Below are 27,847 nucleotides of genomic sequence, written 5' to 3'. Positions count from 1 at the left end.
CGTACTACGTGTTGGAGCAATATTAGAATTTGTGTGGAATCGTGTGTGTGTGTGCGAGAAAGGCTTTATGGCAAATTTATTATCGAGTACTTATCGATTTTAATACATAATAAAGAGGCAATATGAGTGATTGACCCTCATATATTATTGAAAGAAGGTGCTCCATTAATACAAGAAATTACTCATGTCCAATAAGTTATTAGATTTTCCGACAACTTCGTGCTGTTTTTTAGATTTCAAAATTGCACCGAAACTATATTCTTAAAGGAGAATAAATCATTTCTAAGTTGTTCTTTCTGCAACAAACTCATATTGCAACGTACTGCGAGATTTAAATTATAGAATATTCTTTGCGAGACGTATTTTATTCACAATACCTATTTTCATAAATTATACACATGTTATATTAGTATACCATTAAAAATAAGCTTATCACGTGTCCACAGACAAATACGTATTATATATTTATGTAAACATTATATGTAGATTGTGACGTCATTGAAAATTACCACGTTTAAAGGTGGTGGCTGGAAAATTACCCCCTTTCGGCCCGTGGGTGGTTCTTACACCCCGCTCGTCCACCTCGAGGCAAACTTCTAAGCTTGCCCACCCACTCACCCACCGTAAGGCTCCTGATTGTACCGCCTGCCCTCGTCTCTGGCCCGAAACTTTACCCGACCAAAATTGCTTATGAAAGCATTTGGGTTTCGTTGTTATACCTCCTATATGCCGGCAACAATCTACTTCGTACCAACATTCATGCTAAACTTACTAAACTAAGCAAAGCCCACCTTCAATTATACCCGTGTACAAATTATTCAAACAACTTTGTGAAGGTGTGTTGAAAATATCAAATAAGCCGTCTGCCAACATCTCGGCTACCTCTTGGATATTTGTACGAGATTAGATTTGAGTAAAATTAATGGATAATAACGATCATATATTATTTTTATTATAAATAATAATAATAATCAAAAATTATTGTTTAATATCATGTTTTATTCTTAAGATATTCGTGCATTATTACATGTATGAGTTATTTTTAAATAGAGAACAAAATAATAATATAACAATAGCATTCATTTGTTATTACTCTAAATATAAAATATCTTGTTTCACATTTCACGCTAATTTCAATAGCATATAGTCGATTTAAAACAATTTTAAATTACATTTAGAATAATTTTTAGCTATTTTTTTGGAACATCATGTATTGAAGTTGCTCGATAGCTATCGTTTTTGATATCGTATATAATTTTGATATGGTATGTAGCTGTGTAAAATATTTTTGTTATATAACTGATTATTTTAAAGATGCATTGTTATGTACGAAAATATTAGGTACTGCGCATGCAGCATCATCTATAAATTACGTCAGCACAGTTAATATGGTGGTAATATGAGAAGCGTTCCCGTTCGTGGTGATACAATCTTAGAACAAACTGTAAGCATTACTATTTTTTCCTCACAATTTTATTTACATATATGTCGAATTTTCAGCACTAAATTTTAATATATTAGTTATATAATATTTTAGTCGTTAATAGTATTGATTTTTAAAAAAAAACGATTTTTTTTTAAGTATATTTTTTACTGCAATTTTGAAAACAAATATTGATTTTTATCTACTAAATTCACTGCTACATTCATATTATAAAGTAAAAAATGGACAGGGATTTCTGATTAACATTCCAAAAACATTGATAATATAAGTTTTATTACCGAATCTTGTAGAATTAGCAAATACTTCATATCGACTTCCTTGAACATTTTCTGCCCAGTAAAAAGCTTACGAAAACGGTGCTAAATAATATATTTATAAATAATTTAAATAAACGTGTCTTTCCTAAAATTATTTTTTAATATTTTCTTGAGAAAATTGCAAAATGATAATTTCCTTTTCTCATAAAAATTTGTTAAAAACAAATATTTTTCAACGACTATAATTTCAAAGACAAGTAGTGGTTTAAATCCAATAAATTCACAGATGCTGCTTTAGAGCAGGTAGTGAACAAAGGGACAGCAATTTCTCATTAACACTTGATTGGCAAAATAAGTTTTAAAAATTAGGAATTTAAGGATGAACGAATTAAGAATGGTTATAATATTTATTCATGGGAAAGTTGGTTCACTGGCAAATAATACAAGAGTTAATGTGTTTATGTAAATGCTATAAATTATACGATATGATGTTGGAATGTAAAATATAATGTGATGGAAAGTGATCAGTATTTCAGTCATATATTATAATTATATTAGTAACTCACATAAAAATCTGGAATTAATCATTAATGTAGTGGTTTTGTACTCGATAGTTTTAATAAATGTCTTACCATTCTTTGAGTTCATTTATATTTCAATTATTAACTGTAATACAATTTACATCTATAACTTTTGCTCAAATGAAATCAGTAAAAATATTTTACATGTAGGTACATATGTAGATATATATACTATTACAATAAAAATACATTCTTTAGCTTACATATATTTTTTGATTTGTTCATATTTCTCGAGAATTGTCGAAAAAATTACATTAATTTCTCATTCTGGAGAAATAGAAAACATCATGAAATGAGAAACACTGGTCGTATAGTATTTCAGCGTCAATGAATTTGCTGAATGACCAAATCTATAGTATATAAATAATCGATTATATAAAACTAGTGACAGTTTTAAAATTAACGTATAGTTTCACATGGTAGTTCTATTATTGAATCTCTAAAATAATAATAGCCCTGAATTACACTTAACTAATAACATATTGATAATTTTGTAATTGCCAAATAATCAAATTGATTGGATAAACATATATACAAATTTTATCTAAGGAAAATGATGCATCTAAAATACATAAATGTGTCTAATTAAATTGCAAAAGTTGCCAAAAGCGACTATAACAAAAAATACAAATGGTTTCATTAAATCTTTATTGCCAAAAAAATATCAATCCTAATCTCTAAAAAATAAGCTTAAAGGTAAAAGTAATAAATTTGTATATATAAAAATATTTATTGCATCATAAAATATATTTTTGTTCAAAAATTTTAAACATTTTAATATTGATTTTAATTTAAATATGAAAAAAGTAAAATACAGAATTATTTCAAAGATAAATTTTACTGTATTGAAAATTAAATTACATCAAAATCGTGATATAAATGTATTATTTTTTTATACGAAAATCTAGATCCTATTTTTATTTTCCGTATTATGCTTAATTTGGACTGAGTGTTATTTTCTCTGTATTCTCAACAATTAAATATTTTTTCTTGTGTCGATAATTAAATGACAATTTTTGGATTCTTATTTTTATCACTCTTCAGTACCGTTTAATATTAAATACATCTAAAGCAACGTGATACACTATTACAACATATTGTAATATAGAAGACGTCGCTTTAAAAGATTAATAAGGAACGGTCGTTCGAAGCAAGCTTATAAATAATATAGGAAGGCATGGGTAGTTTTGTATCCTGCAGTGTCCCTGGTTGAGGACGTTAAGGGTGAACAGCAGAGACGTTGGCAGTAAACCCGCCCGAGTACTATCAAATTTAAGTACTGCGCCATTACGCCAAGCAATTATTTAAATGGACTTCAAACGGTGTAGGAGGCGAATAAAACTAAACTGACCTCTCTCTCCCTCACACTATTTCTCTTGCTGCTGCGTGTTTATTTGCATTTTTACCTGTTTGTTAGCGCTTAACACCTTTCGCAACGTACTGATTTGATAATAAATACGTTGAATGTGGTAAAACTCATTAAATTGAAAAAAATAATAAAAACTTCTTTGCGTAATACTTTCAACGTGTTATTAAATACAAGGAATAATACATTAAAAATGTTAAAGCGCTCTAAATCATTTTTATTAAAGTAAACATTTACAAAATATTAGGGAAATATATTAACGGCTTAACAATTATACATACGATAAAACTTTTACTTAGAGTTTACCTAAATGCCCAATGTGTATGTCAACAAATCTCGAATCTTTCAGGAAGATATTTAAGCAACATAGCCAGACATATTAATTTCTCTTATGAATAATAGAAAAAGCCCACATACGTGAAGTGAAAATAGAATGCTATATATATATAATATATATAAAGAAACTTTTAATCTATAATGTTATTCTGTAAAAGCATTTTATTTATCATTATGTTCTTCTTACAAAAAATTCGCTAAAAAATAACATTGACTATATGGTTATTTTACATAGAGTTGTGCTATAAACTTCTAAGCCAACGCAACATTTTTTTAAATATTATATACATATAATATAATATAATAAATAGCAATGATTTTAAGAATTAAATTATTTCATAAAGCAGGGTATTCAGCCTGGCAATACAATATTATTAAAAAATAATATATGCTCGTCAATATAATATTATTAAAAATTAAATTAATAATAAAATATTTATTTATTTAAAATTGAATACTCTGTTAGGAATGTGCCATATACAAAAATTAAAGAAATTCACGTCAAAAGCAATAAAATTGTGTCATTGCAATGGGAATGCTCGTTACCGAGCGTTCCCACTGCGACGGCGCCGATACGATTTTATTGCTTTTGACGTGAATTTTTGCTTTCTGAGAAGTGATAATTGTTTTTGCGCTCTCGTATTAACCAAAATTCGGTATGAATATACTTTGATCAGCCCTCTTATATTAGAAGTCCATAGTAATATCGGTAAAGATAGCTACCATATTTTTAAAACATAGTGTAACATCAAATTTCAGACAAACTATGAAATAACATGTGAGACGCAGTGTCTATCTGTACTTATTCTTCCGCTTATTTTTCCTTGAGAGGTCAGTTGGCTTAGTTTGTATTTTGGACTTGAAATAATAAAATTTTGTAAACTATTAGTTTTAGAATTTTCATTAGGTTATGTTTGGGTTTGAACAGCAAATGGACGTTTCGCAACTGTCAAATTGAGTTTTATAGCCATTTTAGAGCAGGATATTAATGTTAAATTATATGTTCGTTAGTAGACATATATATCTAATGATGAAAATATATTTGCACTTCACAAGTGAAAATATAACTTACCAAAAAATACACATTCACTGTAATATTTATACATCGGGTGTAAATAAATAATGAGACGTTTGTAAATATACATACTACATATAAAAAAGTTTAAATCGCCTGCTAGATAATTTATATTTTCACTGGTAAAAATATATATCTACTGGTGAAAATGTATTCCGATATTTTTTTTTAAATATTTTCGAGATAGATTAGGTATTGTTTTTCCTAGATTTTCTTTTAAGAAAAACCACATGAATCTGAATGTATTATTTATTTATTTTGCTGCATTAAATCCAGTTGTCAAATTACCGATAATACATTGCATTTATATTATATAATTCAGCTGGTACTGTTGTTGATTTTTCGTTTTTTTTTAGGTATTAGATCTGAATTTTAAAATCGAGTACTAAATTTAGTGCTGCTAATATTTTCTCTCATGTCTAATATTTTTTTAACGATCAAAAAGTAATAAAGTCAACAATAATTTGCAAGCAAATTTTAACACAAACGGAGCCGCGTCAAAAAACTACAATCTGTCTATTTGAATAAAAATGTTGCTTTTGAAGGCAATGTTTCGCTCCTTTTATTATCATTGGAAATACATCATTACATACATCTCAAACAACTAGTTAGTTCGTATTCATTATTTGAGGTCGGTTTTTACTTTTTTTTATACATATCCCTCAAGGAGAACGGGCCCCGGGAATTTGTCCCCTATCCCCCCTTCTCTCGACAGGCCTGAATATATATAGCAATGACTAAAAATAGTACACAAAATTACAGTGTACTTCTATGATTTATTGCAATGTTTTAAAAGTATATTATATATTATAAATCCTTTTAATTAATACGGGTTTAAAAGGAAATTATATTACGAATTATTTGTGCATTTATATAAGGTAAATTTCGGATCTTCGGAAAAGGATTCATTGCAGATAGTTATTCATTAGGTGTTCACTGTTCTGACCAATACTCGCTAAAAGTAATGCACACTCAATTCCTTTTATGGAACATTTAAATTGTTCTCAATTAATAATTATTTTAGAAAATAAATATTACCATATTCTAGTAGCTTTGTCATATGCTGTTTTATAAAGTACTTTCTATTAAATAGCATATGATTAATTATCCGTCGCAATCTCGCAAACAGAGAATATATTAGCAGAGTAAAATAATTCAACACAAAACATCGTAAATAGTCAGATGGTGAAGTATTCCAAATAGAAACTTGAAAGAAGACGCAAGCGAATCTAGTCATTCATATATGAAAATAAAAACAAATCATATATTTTAAATAATAACTTATACGATAGGTGCCCTATAAGTGTAAACAATTAAATCCATAAATTCTGATAATTTCGCAGACAAAGGTTTTACTGGACCCCAGGGAGAACAAAACCTGTAGCCTCGGACAAGACTACAAGATGAGGTTCAAAAGAACCACTTCGGGGATCGGGTATCGTATTACCAAGCTTCTAATGCACGTATGTACATATTGTATGTGTATATATATAGAACAGAATAAACCCAGATAACGTGCACTCGATTTCAATTCAACTTGCGAGACGGCGCTCGTTTTGTTCAAAGGTTCAAAATTGAAGTAAATGATTTACGATGGTCAGTGCTGGTTGCCCGGAACTGACACATATACAACTTCCCTTTAAGGCATACACAGTTTTCCAAAGTGGACGCTAATGCTGTTAATAAATAATTTAATAAAAACATTATTTCATAATAAATATTAGATATAAATTATCTAATAAGAAATTGCAAAATAATATTTTAAGAAAAAACAACTTACATATTAAAAATAATTTAATATAAAAATTAATATCGTAAAGGACGGGAGTGTTTCTTAACTTCACTAAGAAAACCCGCTATATTTACTAATGCAATTTATTCTATGAATAGCATAAAATAAACCCAGGCCTTAATTTTCATATTAAATACAATAAAACGTTAGCATACATATTACAATAACAGTTAATAAATTAAATCTATTTTCTTTGCACAACTTAGCATTTATTACTATATTGTCTTATCTGTTTTATTAAGCATATATTATATCGTTGTAAGATATATAAAATAAGGCAATAATATTGTATTTTTAATTACACCAAATATACCCACTATCCAATTTTTCTACCATTTAATATTATGTAATAATTTTAGTGATACTTTAAATGAAATTATTTTTCTAAAACCAAACATATAAATATGTTATACTATTTTCATATTAGTTTTCAGCATACATATTAAATTAATAATCAAACATTTAGATTAAGTACCTTTATATTATAATTAAATCCTAATTTAAAATATCATCTACTCATTGATCACTTCAACAAATTATAATCTGCAATTTTTTTCGATAAACCATTAGAAATTAGCCTCTTCCTTGAATATACATTTATAAGCCGAAAGTTTCCAAAATACCGTTCCTTTTTTTAGTAATATCTTTGGTGATCTTCCTCGTTATATGACGCTCTTTATTGATATTTCCAGCAATCTCAAACTTGCTATGTATTTTTTTTGTTTTTAGCATCATTTTTTGCTTATAACAAAATTATGTTTTGATAATTAGTTGACTGTAACTTTCCCATAATATAATATTTTTGTAAAATATCAAAATATTTAAAACTATAAAAATAAATACAGACGCGTTGCTTTATTAAACTAAAGTCGTCTCAATGCATGATAAAACAACATTGATTTTTTAATTATGAATTATTTATTATATTATATGTTATAATTTAATGAAAAGCAAAGTGTCGCGGTTCGCGTGCCAAAAACAGAACAAGACATCAAGAAGCGTCTCGGTCCCCCCTCTACCATTGGAAGCACTGTACCAGTCACGAAACTTTCCCACATTTAAATCTACTTGCAGGCAAATATATTCGCAGGCTCCCATTCCAAACAGAGAGAGGACAATTCAACTTCCGGTCAGAGAAACGACCAAAGGAAATCCAGCTCTATAAGTCAGCCCCCAGCGGCGGTTATATTAAGCTCAGGAAATTACGTTCATTATTACTGAGATAGCTTTAGCCCCCTACCCCACCAACGCCACCGCCACCACCTCACGGGCTTCTTCCGTCCCGGTTTGATCCTTTAGATCCAGCTTAGATTCATCTTTTTCCACACAATGCTCCGTGTATTTTCTTGCATGGAAATACCCACCGACGAGCGTTTTCGATCCGACCAAACCGCATTTAAACCCAAGTCAAATTAACATTAGATCGGATTAAAACGTGGATTGTGCGCATTTGTATTAACATCTTTAGACTAACATACTAAAGCTTAGATCGGAATCTGTACCATGAAAATTATATATTACCAATATTTTTGAAATATTAAATAAAACTCAATATTTATAAACCAAATATATCTCAAATATTTATTGTTATCAACCATAATATATGAGAGGTCAGCAAAGTAAAAATAATGCTATTATATTTTATTTTATTTTAACTATAGTGTATATATTCATGAAAACTTATTAACTTTAATTTACTTTGAAAACTTTTTCCATTAATGAACATACAACAAACTGGTTAGCAACTTACTTTATACTAAGGGTTTGAAACCTAAAGCATGTCGACTATGAAACACGAACTCAGTTAAAATTTGAATGCGATGTTTATAACAAATAGTTTTAACAATTGCAGTTTAAATATTACACTTAAGGTTACCTATCGTCAAGAATTCAAACTAAAGTGGAACATCGGTTTGCAAGATATAAGGGTTTACGAATGTTTTACAAAACGAGCCAAAATTGTAATCAAGTTTTACTTGCTAGACGAGCGATGTTTTACAATGCGAGCAGTACGTATTGCGTCACTTTCTCCCCAACTAAGCCAATATTTTTTCTTGACAATCAATAAATATTCTTGTAGTAAATATTCCTTTAGTCTAAAAAATGTTTACTTGAGGGAATATTATTTTTTATTTCTTAGAAAATTCCTAAAAGGTATGGTACGTTTCCGAGTACTGTTTGAAGTACCGCGTGCAAGAATATGAGTATTGCACAACTTTTATTCTCATCCAGGTATTCACAGTTAGTGAACGTACTGTGGTCTAGCCATTTATATAAATAAATTTATCTGCAAATATGTGTTTATGCATTGTTTTTTGTGCCAGTTGTTGTGCATTTAAATAAATAAATATTAACACCTCGAGTACAAGCCATATTTTTTTTGGCATGATAATTTTTTTATTTGATATTTTTTTAGTATCAATAATATTACTTAAAAATATATTATTTACATCTTATGACCTTTCACATTCTATCAAACCAATCTATTTTTTTATTTTATCAACAGTCTCATCTCTGTTTAATTAAATGCAAATTCTGAATTAAAAATAAAATTTAAAAAGAACATTAAAAACCTCAAATATCGAAACACAATATCAGGGTTTTATCCATGTGAAAAACTCGACTACCAAGATTTCAAAAGGTGTCTATAATCAGACTTGCTGATTAATATAAACATGTTTTAAAATGTTAGCACTACAGAATATGAATAATCGCTTTCATAAACAATAATAACAAATTTTGACGGATATACTCGTCAATGATAAAATGTCGCCAGTATATAGAGAAAAATAAAACACGTAAAGTAATTTATTGTGTTTTTTTAATTAATTCCAATCTCGATTAAGGCGCGTTTTCAACGGGCAACTCAATTGCCGGGGCATTCAACAAAATTCTACCTCCGGCGACCAGCTGACCGCACTAACCCAAAATAATTTCATTTCCTTTTAAGCATTGAACGCCGTCCTATTCACCCCCCGAGACTCTTATTATTACCTCAAAATGTGGTCACACGTTCTGAATGATACTGGTTAGTAAAAATACTATTTTTTAATAATTTCTAATAAAATTATTAAGATGATATGAGGATGATGATGTATGAGAAGTAAGTGGTGCCGAACAATTTCAGCAACCTTCAGAAGCCACCGGCCACCGTGATTAATATTCAAACTTGTTGTAGAGCAATCATAAATCTTATCATCATAAAACCGACCGGCTCTCTTCCAGCGCTGGGAAAGGATGTGGGAGGGTCTGGGGTGGTTTGTGCGGAATATGGGGGTGGATAGGAGGTGGCGGTTCTAGAATTCTGTGTAACCAAGGATATCTCCTTGACTTTGAAAGCGAACGCTGCCCACGAAAATTTGATAATAAATTAAATATAATATATACGATTAAAAATATATGGTCATTGACCTTAAAATGTAAATTTATTAAATTGCAGAGAAAGATTCACAACTCTATAGTCTGCCCATTATGTTTTGAAGATGCTATCCATAAAGCTTTCTCGTACCTTCGACGCATAATGGTATTCCACACTCTTCAGACATTATAAAGTAAAAGTCTTTATGTCATATATTCTCAAATATATGTTCTTGATAATTATTTATAAATAGTGTCACTGTTACTTGGATTCCGTCTCGAGAATTTCTCAAAAATTATGAATCCGTAATCTGCAATATTTGCTTTATATATTAAAAAATAAATTTATACGTTAAATATTTTGAAATGGTTTACATCAACTGCAATTTTAAAGAATAGTATTTATTTGAATCTGACAAAACTCACATCTGCATTCAGAGCAGGTAGTACGGAAAGGGACAGAAATTTCTGATTAACGCTCCAAAAATATTGTTTAACCAAAAGATTTAAGACCAACTCTAGGAATAACAACAGACTAAATTTCTCATTTTCGAAAAATTTAAAACATCAAGAAATGAGCAGCACTTGTTAAAAGTAATTGTAATAAAAATACACAGATAAATCAGTGATTATTATTATTAACAATGAATGTTAGAATTTAAATTTAAATCTAGACCATGTGAATTACATATTTAGATAACATAGTAAATTTATGATCAACAATTTTATATTTAATTCAGAATTTGCAATTAAATAATAAATATGTTACAGAATAAAGCAATGAGAAGTAATTAATTATACAGTGTCCTCGAGCTTTTCCATTTATTGCACGTATCGCAAAAAATATATTTTTATTGGCAGCAATTTACCGCCAACAATTAATCGCTATCGATTTACTGCCGCGTCAATTGATCGCATAAACAATTTATAACGGCTAGCATATTTTACAGTCTTGAAGCAATGAGATGTATTTCTACAAACTCACTATTTTATTAGTTCAGTGACGGTGTGGCAAGTTTATTTTTTTTAAATTAAGACGTATATTAAGAGGTCTAAATTATATTTTATTATAAAATGTCTATGAAACTCAATTTAACAGTTGCGAAATATCCATTTGCTGTTCAAATCCAAATCTAACCTAAATGAATTATTCTTATGAAAGTTCAATTACTATATATATTTTTAGAACTTTCATTAAGTTAGGTTTTGGTTTAAAAAATTTCGCAACTGTTACAGTGAAGTTATATTTTCAATAGTATGAATATAAATTCTTTTTCTTGACCAGTTAAAATGTATCAAACAATTAAATAAAATATCATTAAAACTGAAAAACCTCATTTATAATTTAAAATAACGAATAAATTATTTGTATTGACTGTCAATTGCTGGTTTTAAATTGTTTATACGATCAATTGATGCGGCGGTAAATTGCTGGTGATAAATTGTGGACGACAAATTTTTTGGACCCTGTTTTATAAATGCTAAAGGAATTTGTAGTTCTCTTAAAATAAGACAAATTAGTTGAGATTTTTATGCGATGAAGCTCATTGTTATAAATTTTATAATCAAATTGTTGTGTTTCTTCTCAAGAATATAACATGAAATGACATTTTTAAAAGCTGGTTGAATAAACGACTGCGCCATACACAGATTTTCAACTTCAAAATGATTTTTTCACAATCCTCAATGTAAACTATTTTAATAAATACTTATCGGCATATATATCACCAATTGCCAAGTGATCAGAAAATCCCAATCTTTGGCAATTTTTTTAAGGATACAGCACCTCTGTACAGACTAATAAAATACTATTATGTGTTTAATGAATATTTTAGATAATAGTAAGCTATATCCTAATATCTTTAGTCTTTTTTCAACTTGCACACTATTAATTATGTTTAGATTTTTTTGGCCACGCTTGCATTATTGTCAGTATTTAGCACACTTGTGTAAAAGGGTGAGTTCATGCATTATTAGCACTAAAAAGCATCCGCGATCCGCGAGATTTGAGCATAATCTTAAGGGGCGACACAAATTTAAATTCCGGTGAACTTCATATCTTTGTATTAACTGCTTATGAATAACTATTGTTTCTGATGTTTCTTTCTTTATTTTCAATATCAATAAAAAAATCTCAACCTCACATATTTATTTTATTAATTTTAAATAAAAAAAATCTCAATGTATTTGATAATCTATTTTAAATTATTAGTACAGTAGGTCAAAATGCACTACCGCTCGCGGTAACTGTATACGGCGTTAGCTATATACGTTTATTAGTGTGCACTATAATGTTTCGACAAACTAGCAATACAGTTCTAAAACTTATTCCATAAATTACCATACTGTACACAGTGTAGAATATTCGCCAGCAGAATTTACAATGCGCGGCCTCTGTGCGGGGCAATCTACGCCTAAAAGTGGTCATCAACTATTTTGCGCTAAACTGAAAACTAAGTCGTTCACTAAATCTTCCATATCAAAATCGCTTTATGAGCGTTGGTAATCCGTTTTTAACGCGTTTAAAGTAAAATTTACAAAAATATGACAGCATTCTTTTGAAATGTTTTATAATTAAATTTGATATATTGATTATATATTTTTTAGGGTAATTTTAAATTTTATAGAATATATTATTTTTATATATACATCATTACTAGCTTTCGTAATCCTTTTACATCACCTCTTGAATTTAATGATTTTAAGAAAAAAATAATTGAATGCTAAAAAAACATAAAACTTAAACAGGATCAATTGGTCAAAAAAATGTGAAACACAAAAAATATTCGCTGCTAAACTTTGATGAATTTAATTTCTTGATATATTTATTTTTGTTGTATCAATTAAAATAATATTTTAATGTAGGATAAAATTTTGACTGTGATTTTTAAAGATTTGAATATTACATGCCCATTCTTTAATGTTACAATAATCATAATCTTAATAAAAAAAATATTCAAGCAAGGACTTAAAGCTTGACAACTACCGCAAATACAATTAACGGTCCTTCCTCTCGAGACGTCTTGAGAGACTGATGGCAGTGTTGTTGCCACTGGGCAAATAATTCAGCCCGCTATCTTTGCAACGATCCCCTGATTAAAAATACACAAAACGGATGACAGGGGTCGCTCTACACGGGGGGTGGCCATTCGGTATTCCCCCGCGGCGCCCGTGCACTTCCGCCATCTTATTTAATATACAGCCATTACACGAGAATTGTTTTCCCACTATAAATATTTTCGCGCGAACAGCATTATCAACGCTGAGGTGTCCGCCACCAAAAACGGCTGTCGTTAAAGATTCACCGGTCCATACCGGCCGTAGCCAATGGCACTTGTAGCTCCGGAATTGGGCACCTAAAACCTGAAATATTAATGGCCATTAAGTGCATTATAGATATGGATTTAGAGCAGCGCAGTCTTTGCTTGCTTATGGTGATCGTATATTAAATATGTGCTACATTAGCAAAGGAGGGAAACTATTAACTATGTAAACTATTAATATATCGCGTCGTGTGAATTGTGTGATATTTATAATTAAAGGTGAATAATGTTAGAATAAATTTCTCAGTGTACCTTTGTTTATATACTGTTTTAATAGTTGTTACATCATTTATACAAAATCTGTTTCATAAGTAAAATTTGACTCGGTACATCATATGTTTGTATTATAGATATGTCCCACTAAAAACTCACAAATAGAACACGAGTGGTATAAAAGTTGTACAGGTCGCGCTGCTGCTAACTTATGTACAATTCTATTAAAATTTATTTGAGTAAGGTAGTATACTATATATTAGTTTTTATTATATTGTGTCATTTTTCTTCGAAACTTGATTAAAATAATTTAATGTTGTAGTACAGTTATATAATATTTTTATCAAAAATTGTTAATATACCAATTATATTCTATACCATTGTTATAAATACTTAATATTCATACAAATACAATTTCACAAAAAATTAAAAAAAAATATTCATTAAAAGTTCACAAATTGTGCATAAATAAATAAATATAGACCAGTCGCAGTGTTGTCAGCTCTTGCTAAGTTATTCCAAATAATTTTCCAATAATTCTTCAATTACATTTGGCGATTTTTATTGAACCAACAGTATATGTTTCGTTTCGACCATATCACTGTTAATAACTTTCTATCTTTCGCAAAAACGGTGACAAAATTTCTCAAAGCAGGAATTGAAGTAGATGTCTTATGTGCGAATTTTGTGAAAGCATTCGATCAAATTTGTCATGGTACATTAATAAAAAAAATTCTCGGACCTCTGTTGCTTGAATGTTTTAACTCGTTTATTCTCAAACTATTTGAGCGATCGTAGATAGTTTGTAATCTATGGCGGCTGATTATCGAAAGAATATTTAACCCCTTTTGTTCTCCAAAAGGGTTCAATCTAGGCCCTCTGCTTTTCGCGTTTTTTATTAATTACATAAAAACAGCAGTTAAAAATCTGAGTTCTCTTCTGAGATGAAAATGATTTAAGATTGTTTAAATGCATTCGATGATTTAGATTCTCTATGGAGATAGACTTCTGATAACCGATTGCCATCAGATTATTCCTATGGTCACGATGGGAACATTTTGCCTAGAGAAACTTCCACTAAGATCTCGGAATCAGTTTTAAGATCAAGTGAAGATTCTCTACACGCTAACGACGTCTGTGATAAATCTTCCAAAATGCTCGGCTTTGTTATGAGAAACACATTTCAATGCTTTCTCGTGGTTGATTTTACGTCGCATTTCCTTGAATGAAACATTAATTATAAAAAATATCAATAGGACATAGCTGGCATTATTTATGATTTACAAACGTGTTTTATTCTAAATATTTTTTTTAATACTAAAATAAAATAACCGTATTTAATATAGTGTTTAGAAAAATATAATGTTTACCACGAATTATTAATATAGCACAAATTTTGTATACGCCCACAATTCCCCAGGTTAACTGGTTATACATATATATCGTTATTTTATGACGGGTCTAGAAATAAATTTTATGAGAATTTATTTAATGCAGTATTAAAACAATGTATCAATTTCATGCTGTGAACTTTTTTTCCACAGCAGCGCGTTCTCGCCATATCCGAGTTTAGTTATAATTAATGCGTCGCACCACTATCCCTGGTGTGGCCACAAACACTTTGTTTACCCTTGGAAAACCGACGGGCGAAACTTCACAACTTTAGCGCCCGTAAAGTTAATATGAATATGGTAAGTTTGAATGTAATTCCACTTGTACATTATGAAAGTTTTCGCCGGCACCGATTTATTCCGTCCGTAGCGTCACACAAACATACAGAAATATTAACTATCATGAGAAAATCACAGCGTCCAGCATCTCACAGGGTCATGGGTTACGAAAGAAAACCGGTACAATTCTCGCGCGGAGGAAAGAAAGGGGAGTCCGCCTAACCATATTCATGCCGAGGGATGATGACATTGAAAACCTGTTCTTTCCACTTGTCGTTATATTATTTCGAACGAAATCTAAAATTTCTCTCCACGTTATATCTTAAATATGTAAATTTTCTTAACGTGTTTTGCACGTCCCGAATACTGAACTCAAAACGTGGGGTTAAAGTTGAACGACTACTCTCACCCTTCACAGGATCGATCTAGGACTCATCGAATATCCCACGGTGGACAAGGTCCAGTATTATCATGTTCAAAGATGCTGTTAGATCATAAGCAACCGGTTATTGAGTTTACATAATAAATTCGATTTTTCTATTGAAACGAGTTATTTTTTCGTCTTAACGGATCCATTGATATTTCAGTCTAGTTCCGTTCGATATTCAGTAAGCATCGATCTGTAAAGTAAGAAGTAATTTATTAATATTTAGTGATTGTATATAATATTTAACGATAAAACAATTAAAATACGTAGCTTTACTATTTGCATGTTATATTATTTTTTAGTAAATAAAAATATTGAATCGAAGCAGATAATATTTTTTTTTAATAGGTCATTTAATTTATTTTACCGTTTAAGGAAAATATTTTTTTATAATATTCTAATATTATTTCACAACAATTATTTAAAAAAAACTTAATTTAACACATATATATTCAATAATTACATAATATAAATTGTAATTTTGTAGGTAGTATATTTTGGTAAAGTGGCACAAATACAACGGCTTTGCCAGTGTGTTTTAAACTTTGTGTATGTAATAATCATATTATTTTAAATTTAATTATTTTCAGTTAGATTAAGACAGCTATTTAAATTATATTATTCAATATTTTTTTGTTTTATCTTATATTTTATTATTCTTCGCAATATTGCGTTTTTATGTAGACAATAATATATAATACTTTGTCAATAAAAATAATTTCTTTTAAATGCAGAATCATACTTTTATATATACTTGAAAACTAAATATTTATACAAAAAAAGTATTTTTTACTAACTGAAATTCTTTTAAATGAAGAAAAACAGTGATACTACTCTTCTTAGGCTGAAATTGCACATCTAAAATTAATTATAGTTCTAAGACTAATTATAGTTCTAAAACTATCATTGGGTTATGTTTGGGTTTAAACAGCAAATGGGCGTTTTGAAACTGTCGAATTGAGTTTTATAGACATTTTAGAGCGGCATATTAGCGCCTATCAGTTAAATTATATTTTTGCTAGTAGAAACATATCTACTAGTGAAAATGTATTTAGACTTTATTAGTAAAAATATAACTTTACCAAAAAATATACATTCACACATCCTATGTAAATAAGCAATGATTAGTATGCAAATATATATATGTATATTACTACATATATAAAAGTAGAAATCGTATAATTTTACTAGCACATGTCAGATAATTTATATTTTCATTGATAAAAATACATATCTACTGGTAAAATGTATTCCCATATGATTTTACTGAAATGATATATTTTGATTCGAGACTGTTTTTCTAGATATTCTTTTAAGAATAACCACATTATCTGAATGTTTTATTTATTTATTTTGCTGCATTAAATCCATTTGTCAAATTACCGATAACACATTATATTTAAATAATTCAGCTGGTGCTGTTGTTGATTTTTCGTTATTTCTTTGCTTCTTTCTAAGGTAATAGATCTGAATTTTAAGTTCAAATACCTAAACTTACTGCTACTTATTTACATTCGTTGAATATTTCTTAAACTTTATTTTTTAAGCTTTCAAAAAGCAATAAAGTAACAATAATTTGCATACAAATTTTAAAACAAACGGAGCCGCGTCAAAAAACTATTTACAATCTGTCCCTTTGAATAATAATATTTATTGGGAAAGTACTACTTATAAAGTGGGTACTTTTGAAGGCAATGTTCCGCTCCTTTTTTATTGTATGTATAAAAATAGCTGAAGGAACGTATACCTGAAATACATTAGTACATACATCTCAAACAACTGTAGTTTAGTTCAGATTCATTATTTGAAGTCGATTTTTACTTTTTTTATAAATATATTCTTGTTTTGATTTTTTCCGGAGTCGTGTCTCTTAAGGAGAACAGTCCCCAGGAATTTGTTCTCTCTCTCTCCTCTTCCTTTTTCGACAGACCTGTCTACAATATTATTTATATTTAACTTTTACAAACTTTTTGACCCTGTGGTAAAGCTATCAATATATTATTGTATTTATATATTTGAGATATTTCTCGCAAAAGCTTAAATTATGTAAAAATAATAATACATATAAATTGGAGTGACGATACACCATATCGAAAGACTTAACCCTTGAGCACAGAGCACGATAGAGGGGTGAGAAGCGTCCCCCAATTTTTAACTCCGGCTCCGTTAGAGCGCGACAAGTATAGGTACGCCAGCCTGGTGGAGGCGTCAAGAGCGAGAGAGATAGCGCTTCAAATCCAAGAGGTCGATGTAAGTAGGAGCCGCCGTCATAATCTGCAGACGGAGCAATCTTAGAACGGTCGCCATGACGACGAGGTCTTACTTCTTTCGGCGGGTAACCATGGCGACCGACCGGGGAGGGGTCGAACCCTCTGCCCGATGGGGGTGGGGGTCGAGCGTTCCCACCCCTATTCGCCAACCACCCCCAACGATTAATTGTAATATTCGGCCAAGTGCGGCGCCCGGAGTCTCACTTCGGCTATCTTAGCCTCCCATACGGAATTGATCGCGTGAATTACGACTACGATCGTCGCAAGAACTATAAATTATATTTTAGCTTATGTTAATATGTTAGCTTAATAGTCCAAAATATATTTTACCGAACTATCGGAGGTTACCACTAGAAAAAGGTTTCTTTATTTACAAAGATGCAATTTTGTTTTTAAAAATAATTTATTCCTGAATTATTATGGCAAATATTTATTAAATAATTACATCAATATCTTCCTTAGCTTTTATTTTCACATACCATTGCATATTTTCACATATTTTTTTATATTAAAACACAATATTCTAAATTAAAAAGCAAATTAACAATTAGTACCTATACATTTGTTATTAATTATTATTATGCTTAATTCAGGCAAATTTAACACAATAATAATTGTTGCAATTAATTGGCAATTACTGTATTGAATTTTCAATTATAAGTCAAATTTAATAAAACAATTTATCTGCGCGACTAATAAAACCACCAAGTCTAATTAAAATTAAATTAAATCAATTCATGAGTAAATTATCCTTGGAATTTTAAAAAAATAATTTATTATTAAATCCCAAATCTACACAATGCCATTTTCACAGAAAAATTTCAGTCTAAAAAGGGTATTTCAAAACAAAAAGACTTATTTGATAATAATTTATTCACATTTTATTATATTGTAGATGTTTAGTGTTAAATATTTAACATTATCTTAATTCACATTATTTGATTACAATAAAAGAGGAAGTTAAATATTTATATCATAGTTAATCTACCGAAAGTAGAATGACATTTTGTAGATGATTTACATTTAACAAAGTTTTAGCGTGCCGTTAGGTAATATTTAAATTGTATAGTTAATAATCATATTGATTATATTATACTGCGATTTTTAATTAACTTATAATTCTGCGTGTAAAATGCTTTATGAAGAACGAATGCATATGCTGCAAACATTGTTGCGAAAAAACTCTGCCTTCTGTGATTTAAAATGACAACACAAATCGTGTTAGTAAAGGCTGTGTAATATTTTTTACACTCGAAGGTTTTTTTCAAAAAGTGTTATATTAAAAGCTTAAAACAACATTTAATGCTCTTTTTTATAGTTTTATGCGCATTTTGCTACTTCCTGTTTAATAAACTAGTTACATCTTTAATTATTTATTTATCTAAATTTTTATTAAAAACATATTTTCTCCAAAAATATTAATAATATATTTCTATTTCATCTTATATTGATATTTTTTAGTTTTCCAATGTGCTAAAATGGAATACATCCGTAGTAAGTAGGTAAGTCAATAAGACATAATAAATACCTACAAGATTGAAAGTCTGGAAATCAGTGAGGTCGGTTTTTAATAATAGCGAATTTTTATAAATAAAAATTCTTTCTGTTGCCGTGGTTGGAACCAGCGACCTCTGAATTACCATCCTAGATATTCGCTATTCATATCTTATATAAATATATATAACAAAATAGTGAAGCTCCACTAGTATATATAATTCGAAATATTCAACCATAATTGACTTTGCGATAAATACGATATAGCTTTACTGCATTATTATTCACCGATCAATACTTAATAATATGAAATTATATGATCTACGAAACTTAGAAATAATATTTTTAATATTACCTAAAGTTTAATAAGTCATCGATAGGTTATTTATTATTATTTTAATACATAATTTATTATTATTTTATTACTTGTCTAGACAAACATTTTTTTACTTTTGCATTTTAATTTCAACTTTTTTGCAAATTATCTCGTTCAACCCTTAAAAATTCTGCATATTTTAAAAATTAAACGAGTTTTAAAACAACGTAATTTCTTCAAAAGAAAAATCTTTCTCTAAAAATTACAATTTTAGCATCTAATCACATATCACGATTTTTGCATAAATTAACATTTACTGCAAATGCTTAAAATAAGCGTCACTACTTATTACTTATCTTTGCAGCCTAATGAAACTGTTTGATAATTACCCACGAAATTTGATAATATCATATTATTCGATATTCCCAAAACCTTTCGAATTTACTCATACTTGAAAGAGCGCTGTAAAATTCTTAAGTTACAAACAATACCGCGTATTTGAACAATTCAGGGAAGGTGGGTATTAGGAGCTATTCTATAAACTCGTATCGAATTTAAGGCCCACTTCACCCGAATTTGTTTCAAATAGCGCTCCCGTTACCCGCGCGTATCCTCTCTTGAGATAAACATGATGTTAGGCGTATTCAAAGTTTCGCAGAAATGCTATATAGTTTAATTATGGGGGGGCGGGCGACTGTAAGCCTACCAGCTTAACCCGGCCGGAAGGGGTGAGGACGAGGAGGGGTAGATTGTGGGGTTTCTAAAGCACCTCAGACCCTTAGACCTAAAGGTGGAAAACCTGGAGGTGTACCTAGTTGCTAGGGGACTTGAAGGTGATTAAAGTTGGACACGAGAGTAAAAGGATATCGTCAATAGTTTGACTGTAAAGTTTGTAATTTGGCACGACCCGAACAAATTACCAAGATAATTTGTTAAATTACGAAATCTAGCATTATAATTGGTGTACACTTTGGTGAACGATGTGCGTATGGATTTGTTAAATAATATGTACTATGTGTATTTCAATAATATATTATGTACAAAGGATTGGATCAAAATGTTCTCGGAAATTGCGCAAATTTGGTTATACAAACCTCTTCTATAAGAAAATTAAATTAAAAACAGATAAATATGTTACAATTATTAAACAAATATACGCAAATATCTTACTTATTTAATTATTTGTGTACCCCTTTTATAATTCAGCTATATGTTCAATATATGTGATACCTTGATATTATTTTTAATTAAAACAAGTTATTCTAAACATATTCATTCTTGAAGTAATAAACCTTGTAGATACACCTATATTATGATATTTCTTTTTGACAATTCCTATTTTAAGGCCCCTTAAATTTGGTGTTGTGTTAAAACATATCACTATTATCTTACAATATATTTAATAAACTATCTAGTTAAGCAATAAACTATTTTAAACTAAATCACATATTATCATTTTTTTCTTAGACACACATACACTATAATTATTATTCTGTCACGCTTTTAATATATTTAATTTTTATTTTATTCCTTGCTTGTATTTACTAAATCAATAGTACTTTTAATATATTCAAAGTATTGCACGTTGTTGTGTATTTTCCCATGGATCGTATTAATGGTATGCCTGAAAAATAGTAGTGACACAACGTGCGTTTTAATTGCTGCAATGTGGAAATGAGTTAATCGTGTTAATGGACTGAAAATTTTCTCGTTTCCAGTACGTTGCGGAATCGTTAAGTTTATTTCAGAACAGGCTGTCTTCTGGATAATTTAGTTAAGTGCGTCCGTCGTTTTATGGGCGCAGTAAAAATGTTGACCGACGTTCGCATTCTTGTCTACTCTTTAAATTCATTAACTCGCAAACAGCTTACGTAATATTATATTATATCCTTTAATGCAAAATTAAATTATGCAAAATGTTTTTTATTTCAAAACTGAAAGATTTAGTTACCATAACAAAACATAATTACTAAATTAGCGCGGTTATGATTTTCACTATTATAAAAACACGAAAATGAAGTATTATATTTGTATTAAAATATTTTGTAATAATATCAAAGCTTTCAGTTGTGTTCAAGCAAAAGTTTTTTGTCTATTACAATTACAAAAACTTTTCAAATTAGGGGTGTTTTATTCATATTTCGTTATTTATAGTTTCACATAAAGTAACTGATCGCTGCTTTGAATATATTGTAGAGAAAATAAACAAACATCGATCAAATTTTCATATTTTTCTTCCATTTCTGACATTACTGTACCACTAATTCTCTTTGTTTGGATAAATTACTATTAAGATAAGTTAATTAGCAATACGAATATAAATTGTAGCGTTTTCGTTTATATCGTTTAATAAAAAAATGTCGCATTAATAAAAAAATCTAAAAAATATTATATATACAAAAATAATTATTTATAAAATAGCAATTTTAAAATCACATAGTTAACTCTAAAAAATCTAAAATATCATATTTATTACAAAATTAGGACATTATTGTTACTTTTATTACCTACTAACAAATATATAAAACATAGTCTAAAGTTTATGTAATTCCAGAACTAAAATATAAAATTTAATGTATGTTTGTCTGTATACTGTCCATACTATCTGACACGCTTTGAATTATCTTATTTAAAATTGGGATATTTATTCTTCAAGACACGGCTCAAAAAATTAGAATCCCCTAAATTCCGTTCCTAAGACCCTAAAGAGATAAATATGGTCACTCTAGCATTCATCTCTAATATCCTTCCTCTTATTTTCCAATTGTTTCTCAGTTATATTTTATAATTTTAAGACCCTGATAAATATAAAACTCAGCATCATTCACTATATAAGATTTTGCCAAAATTAATCGTTTTTCAATAATTAACTTTGCTGAAATAATTTTGAATTAGATATTTTTTATATGTTATAATTAGTGTTTCTTCTTTAATATATCTCGAAAAAAAAGTAAATTGATGATTTTTCATATCTCAAAAAATGTTAAGGTTTCTCGTTTAAATTATATTGTGGATGTTGAAAAATATATACCGCAATAAAAAATATTTTATTATGTCATAGTCTTTAAAAGATTTTTAGTATATAATATTACTTTTAGGTAATAATTCTCAAATATGTTTTATTTTATTAAAAATGAAATTCATACGAATATTTTTAAATGGTTCTTAACAACTCTAATTATGTAAACAAGTAGTAGTCAAAATTCGCTAGATTCTCAGCTGTTTTCAGATCAGGTAGTGATAAAAGAGGCTGGGATTTTCGACTAATACCCCAAAAATATTGTTTGATAATATACGTTTTATGACCGACTAATATTTACAATTAGCAAACATTTTGTTTCGACTCATTTTCAAGCCGACAAAAAATATATATGCAAGGAGCAACGACTTAGTATTGACAATGATTTGTTTGCCGGCTAAATAAAACAATAGATAATGTTTATGTTTTTTGATACTGTGTTTTTTTGCAAAATATAAGGGAAAATACCATGTGATGGAAAGTGACGGTTAGTTATACATCCATTAAATACTGTAGTCAGATTTATAATAGTATATCATACAAGAATTATAAATAAATTAATAATGTCATAATATTGTACCTGTATGTTTTACTAAATGCTTAATTATTATTCGCGTTTGTTTGTGTTTCAATTATTAACTATAATATAATATACATTCATAAATATTGACACAAATTGTTGTTATATTTGTTGTGAATAAGTATTTCTCGAAGCATGAGAAACACTTATTTACAACCTTTGTACGCAAAAACTTAATAATACGCAATAATTTTTAAACACATTCATGGATTTTTTTTATAAATATGCTAAAAAAACGGAGTAATGATAAGTATTTTTAACGTATGTATCATGTGCTTTAGGGGCGTAAACCCAAACTTGCCATCTTTTTCTAAAAAATAAATAATGATGATATTAATAGCTCTTGAACTGACTATGTTAACGCAGATAGAGTATAGTTATGCTATATTTAGTACAGATTTAAATAATTTAAACTGAGTTCTAAGTTTTGTGGATTTAAATTATGATTTAACAATCACTATAATTTTTAATTTACAGCAAAGGAAGATTTTTTTTCGTCCTTAGAAAGTTTTTATACGGTTACTACAATTTCGAGAAATTATTAAAAAAAATCCTATCAATGGCAATATAAATCTTCATATTTTGTTACTATGTTTTTACTGTTTTCCCAGACTTTTCTTTCACTGAACCGAGTAGAAACAATATTTCATCATTATATAGGAAGCATTAAAACCATAACCATATATTTTTTTATTTAAAAATATAATGGATCAATCTAAAACTTGTTTGTGCGCAGAATTTTTTTTTTAAATTGGTACATAATGCGTTTAGCTAAAAAAAAAGCAATAGTTCTTTGTTGTTTTAAGAATTATTTTTTATTTTTATCCGACATTTTTATTCGAATCACGACATTTTAGTGAAATTTACTGTGACGACTAACGATAATACCAGAATTTTCAATAACGGTATTACCGAGAGAAAAAAACAGGTAATAGCGATATTATCAAATAATAAATATAAGTATTTGTAAATTATAATTCAACCCAAAAGAACATAAAGAAATATTAAGTACTGAAACGAGAACCATACTAACTCATTAACTTCAAGAATAATAAAAACACAAGTTTTAATTATTTTAAAACTTTGTTTATTAATTAATATTTTTGACATTGGTTGTATTTGTATCAAACCTCAAACATATTTAATGGGTTTAGTTTACTGTGCTGGTTCTTTAACATAGTATGGACGTACTTTAACATTGCTTATCTCTAAAGCCGTTGCCTTTACCAACATAAGAAATTATGGTACACGTCCGACGCGATACAGACCCCGTCCAATATTTCTAGACCATTGCAGAAGCAGTAGCGGTGGAAACGTTTTTGTTCTTGCAAATGGAATTATTCCAGCTCGTGCTTGGGACAAACAATCGTCCCAACAAGTGCACGAGACCAATTTCTCGGCGTTCCGCTACCCGTTGTACTAACCTATCTACATAGATATTTGTGCCTGGAGCTGGAGCGTTCGCTCCTAGAATTTCAAGTTATCTTAGTTACAGTCGGAGCATGCAGATAAGAGTGCTCCAAGCACCGCCTTTGTACACCGACCGTGAGATATAGCCGGGGAGGGAGGGCGGAGGCCCCGCACGGGGGGCTTAATCTCCCTAGGGCTCCCGCGGCTGATTTAGTTTTAACACTGGCGACTCCGGATGATGGCCGCCCATTAAGCGTTTGCACACCGAATTTAATTTCATCGCATCAACGGGAAACAATAACGGCCCTGGCTTTCGGCCGGCGGAAAGCCAGGGCCGCATTTAGCGTTTCGTCTCGACCGCCGCCACTCTCTTCCATTCTTGAAAAAGTATTTAACGGCTTAATTGCTGGTCGTCGAAACGATAACATAATATGGGTATAGTTTCAACTACGGATACTGTCCTGGGATTTTTCGAACGAGAATTCTCAAAAAAATATTTACTGAAAGTATTATTTCGTAATAATGCTTTAATATTGAGAGAATGTGGAGTTTCTAAAATTAAGACAATTTCATAAGACCATAATTCGATGGAATGAATTCCAAGTTTTTAACTAACATTATATTAACACTGATTAGCTAAGTGTAATAAAAAAATTAGGCGCAAAAATCCAAAGATTAATTTTGCAAAACTATTGGTAATAATTAAGATAATTAGAAATAGTGCATTTAAAATTCAATATTTAAATACAGCCCTGAATTTAATATACTTTTATTGTATGTACTATATTTGGGCGACATATTAAAATTTGATAATTCGGATGATTAAACGATTAATAAAATTAAAGAGATGCATAAGTTGCTCCTGTTATGAGAAGAAAATTTATTTTTTAATATGTTTTTCCATTCTGACATTCAGCAAAACTTCTATCATTAAATCTCACGTAGTTGAATCGCTTTATTAGAAATTCATCAGGATAACTATTTTTTACTATTATTTTATTCATTTTATATTTATTTATATTCTATCAATTATTATTTTCGTGATCTTTTCGTGATCTTTTCGTAATCGATTTATTGGGATGTTTCTCTAATTTTATTTTGTATTTCCGTCTTGCATTTTTCATTTCTTCCATGATCATTTTTATTTTAAATAAAATTTAGAACATATCACGGAGCATCAAAGGTCTCTCATAAAATTTTATTTTACAACCTCTGAATTATTTCTATGTTAAAGTTGCTTACTAATCCCCAGAGTTGAATACCGTACATCCAGATTGGTTTAATTGGATGGATTTGTACACGAGGACCTTTTTTAAATACATTGGTATTCTTGTATTTTGTCAAGATTTTATTGGAGATAAGTAGACGCTGTATCCAGGTTCTCACGAGAAGTCATAATAACTGTGTCATCAGCAAGTAATCCTGTTTGTAGTAGGCAAGTCTGCTGTATATATAATATTAAGTACAGTACTGGCACTAGTATAATGTCTGAGGTTCTTTAGATTTTATTTGACAGATATAAGAATTTTCATCTTAATATTTTACTATAACATATTCATCGGTTATATATGATTTCATATATACGGTGAGATAATGCCTTTTTATTTTATATTTTAATTCTATGACGCACTTTGACTTGTTTGCCACACGGTGTACATACATATTCAATTATGTCATGCACTTGCAGGCTTGAGATTATTTATTTTTTTTTATATTTTTTTATCTCCTTTGTATAGTATTGGATTTATTATACGTAGCAGTAGCTTCTCAAAGATTTTACGATAAAATAGACAATAGACTAATGGCATGTAAAATTTTACGTCTCCCGTGTTTTTTCCTTATTTTTGAATAAGGTTACCCTATGCCATCTTCCATTGTGCTGGAAAATATTGGAGTCTTATTATTGCGTTAAAAATGTTCATAATTATTTTTTCTTTTTTCCGGTAGTTCTTTAAGCGCCGTTCCTTTAAATAAATAATGCCCAAAAGCTTCTTTGAGTCTGAAATAACTCTTAATTTTAATTCTTCAAAGGAATGTAGAGTTGGATATGATTCAAAAATTTTTTGTAAGGTGATCAGAGAATGCGATTGTTTTTATTTACTACTTCTTATAAATTTTCTATTTTAATAGGCGGTTTATGCATTTGTAGTTGTTTGATGTTTTTTTGCTTTCCAGAAAGAATAACCTGTAGCTTTATTTGCAATTTTTTTATATTTTGTATATTTACTCAGAACTTATTTTAACTCTTTCGTTACTTTATTTAGTTTGTTTTTAATGCTCTGTTTTCTTGTTAGTTTCCACATTTTTCCTAGTTTTTTTTTCTCTGATTTTTTTGTTTAACTAGTAGAGGTAAGTTATCTGGCTTTCTTTTCTTTGGAGTGTTGAACCACGGACTAAGTTTTGTGTGGCCTCCATAATGTGAGCAACTGCTAGACCCAAATTTTTTTTTGTTTTAAAGGAAACATCCAGTTTGGTGTTTTTTTTAACAAGTCCTTAAATAATGATTATTGGCATAGATCTTGTTAAAACTCGCGTTCCTAGTTATTAGTACCAGAAAATGCAAATAGACGGATAATATATTAAATACAAAAAATATTAAAGAAGTTCTAATACTAAAAAAATTTAAAATGTCATCATCCCTTAAAAAAATTTGGAAAAAAAATTATGGGTAATAAACATAGAAAACTTTTACCTAATTAATTACTGGGAATAAAATTATAAACACATTTTAATAATTTCAAACATTATATTACACAATAAAATTACGTCTTTTTTAACTGGCGTTTTTATTATAATTTTTAAAAGCAATTATTTTATGAAAAAAAGTATTGTAGTTTATTTTGTAGTTAGTGAATATTGTATATATAGTACTCTTCAATTGGAAGTATATATATTATAGTAAATTGCAGGTTAAGAT

The sequence above is a fragment of the Plectrocnemia conspersa genome, unplaced genomic scaffold (assembly GCF_051122295.1).
Source record: "Plectrocnemia conspersa isolate PC_06_02 unplaced genomic scaffold, ASM5112229v1 ptg000009l, whole genome shotgun sequence".
Lineage (NCBI taxonomy): Eukaryota > Metazoa > Arthropoda > Insecta > Trichoptera > Polycentropodidae > Plectrocnemia > Plectrocnemia conspersa.
The sequence above is the reverse complement of the archived record's forward strand: the minus strand, read 5'-3'. Positions refer to the sequence as shown.